The sequence below is a fragment of the Natrix helvetica genome (genome assembly GCF_964273705.1).
Source record: "Natrix helvetica genome assembly, chromosome: 3".
NCBI classification, from domain to species: Eukaryota; Metazoa; Chordata; class Lepidosauria; order Squamata; family Natricidae; genus Natrix; species Natrix helvetica.
This window is the reverse complement of record NC_138549.1, coordinates 23,646,097-23,649,153: the sequence shown is the minus strand read 5'-3', so window position 1 is coordinate 23,649,153 and position 3,057 is coordinate 23,646,097.

Genomic DNA, 3,057 nt, shown 5'->3' with positions numbered 1-3,057 from the left:
TGGCTGGCAGGCCCGCGGTCCCGCCTCTCGCTAGGGGAACGTGGAAAGCAGGAGAGGTTACTGTCAAAAGTCTCCGCCCTTTTTCGCCCGCGAAGGCGCGCTAAGGGCAAATGAAGCTGAGCTGACGAAACACCGCCCTCACTTCGCCCCGAGCTCGTTCCTGCTGGTTTGCGGCTCTTTGAAAAGGCGAGCGGAGGAACGACGTTTCCGATTGAGGAAATCTTCGCAGGATTATTATTATTATTACTTTTTTAAAGAAAAAGTTCCCCAGAACGAGAGAATTTCTGAATTTCACGGAATTCTTCTTGTGACCTGAACGCAAGGAAAACGCTGAAAACTCTAGCAAAGCCCCACAGCAGGTTGTTCTCCTAGGAAATGACTGTTAATTACTCAGATCAGAAGAAAAGTATAAGATCAAGTAAAAAGTTGGTCACATTTCAGTCTCAGTCCTGGACTGCATCAACAGAGATCTCGTTAAATATTAGTATTAGGATCATGTTAACTATATATACTGCCTTGGTAAGGCTACTTAGAATAACAGCCCAGAATAATCTGAAATGGTATATAGGTCCTCCTGCTTGAGCAGGGGGCTGGGCTAGAAGACCTCAAAGGTCCCTTCCAGCTTCTATTCTATTCTATTCTATTCTATTCTATTCTAATCATCTCGAGGTGAGATGGAAGGCAAATAAATTTAATAAATGATAAAAAAAAGATTCCAGTTCTGATACGTATAAAAAAGACACCACGATTCTAGGAAGAGTGCACAGAAGAGCAACAACCATGATTAGACTATTATTACAATATTTGCCTGAATGAAGGCATATTTTCTATCATGTCTCTTATGTATCTGACCCCATGTGGGTATTTTATAAAATGTAAGAAATCAATTATTTCGCTGATTCAGTACATATCTGCATCCCTTGGGAAATAAATGCGAATGAGTTGTTTTCATAAAAGAAAGGCTAAAGACACCTTCAAGTCTAATTCAAATCCTACTGATGATGCGAACAGTCATAAAATATTACATCCATTTGCCGCTAGTTTCTCACACAACATTTTACAACTTCCCAGTCTGCAACGCAATACAGTAGTAGTTGCCATCTCAATACAAAGGTAGTATTTGCACTATGATACAAAAGAAGTCCTCGCTTACCAAATATCCTATTTAGCAATTTACAATGGTATAAAAAACCGCTTGTGACCAATCCTCACATTTATGACCACTGCATCATTCCAAGCCACATGATCATTTGTTTCCCAACTGGCTTTCCACAAACAGGGTTAGTGAAGAACACAGTAGGAACATCTCAAGTTGCAGTCATGTGGCATCTCACTTAACAACCATAGGTGATTCACTTAACAACTAAATACAAATGGAGGTTGTACGCCCACTGTGCTCCACTTGGGGTCACATAATTTAAAAAGAGTTGGAAAGGACCTTGGAGGTCTTCTAGTCCAGGTGTGTCAAACTCAAGGCCTCTGAGCCGGATTTGGCCCGCGGGGCCACTGTGGAAACAGCGCACCGGCCCATATGAGCTGAGCTCCTGAGCTCCATTTTCGTATGCAATGGCCTCCTGCAACCCTCCGCCAAGAAAAATGGAACTCGGGAGGGCGACCCGCAACCCTCACAAGTTCCGTTTTCGCCAGCAGAAAGTTGCAGGAGGCCGTTGCAGCCGAAAACAGAGCTTGCGAGGGTTGCGGGTGGCCCTCCCGAGTTCCATTTTTCTTGGCGGAGGGTTGCAGGAGGCCATTGCATACGAAAATGGAGCTCAGGAGCCCATTTTTGCTGGCAAAGTGCTCTCGGATCACCACAGGTGCCCCGACATGAATGACGATGAGCTGGCCACGCCTACACCAGCCCCCTGAGGTCAAACACAATCCTGATGCGGCCCTCAGTGAAATCCGAGTTTGACACCCCTGTTCTAGTCTAACCCCTTGCTTAAGCAGGAGATCCAATATCATTTCAGACAAATGGCTGTCCAATCTGTTTTTCAAACTTCCAGTGATGGAACACACACAACTTTTGAAGGCGAGCCCTTCCACTGAGTCATTGTTCTCACTGTGAGGAAATTTCTCCTAGGTTGGATCTCTCTTTAAGGTGTGCTGAAGAGGTGCCATATGGGGTTGGGGAGATTGTGCACAATGGTACAGGCAAGTGCAGCAAATGTTGTGGAAATTATATAGGGGTTTATAAGTAGGCTTAGGTAGGGAAATATTTTTGAAACAATGATAGGTTGTCTAGTTATTTTAATAAAGGCAACAGGTCAGCATCCTCCAAGACAGCACATGTAGGCAGCAGGTTTGCAAAGAGGTGCTGGAGGGGAATATGCGGCAACCCAATCGGCTATTTTGTGCCCAACAACTATTCTTGCAATACATTTTCTGGCTATGAAAGGATTTGCGTTTTGTGTCCAGGTAACTTTTTTTCTGAAAGTATCCACTTCCGGTTTATCCTAGTTCACTGGTGTCTAAGAAATCAAGGTGTGGTTGATTCATTTCAACATTCACTTGTTGAGTTTTCATGCTTCCTAGGTTCCTTGTTCCCATTGAATTTGCAGCTTCGGATTTTCTTTTCAGTTTTGGTAAAACCAGAAACTGGATGTGCCCCCAAAAAATCCTCTGCCCATGCATCCCATGGGCAGCCTGCCCTAACTCAGAAGCTGACCGATGTCTGACCTTGGACAATGTTTAGCTGAGGTCCCTACAGCCTGGGGGTCAGACGATCAAGTAGAAAAAGGGAAAGCCGGCCCCTTTCTGCACGATTGCCCCGAAAGGCGAGACTTCACGAAGAGCGTGGCTCGACATCACATTTAGCCACCGATTAATTTGGGACGGGTTTGCACAGAAGCGGCTTCTGCATCAAACCGACTCTGCAAATCCAGAGCATGCAGCCGGCCGCGTTTGGCTTCCTCGGCAATGAAGGGCGGATCCGAAATTAATCCCAGCCGCACTTCTGGAATTTCACTCCCGGAGGAACAGAAGGGGCTGCTTTATTCTTCCGCATCCCGGTCTTTCTCCCGGCCACGAGACCAAAGGCCTCTTCTTGGCTCCGCTTGT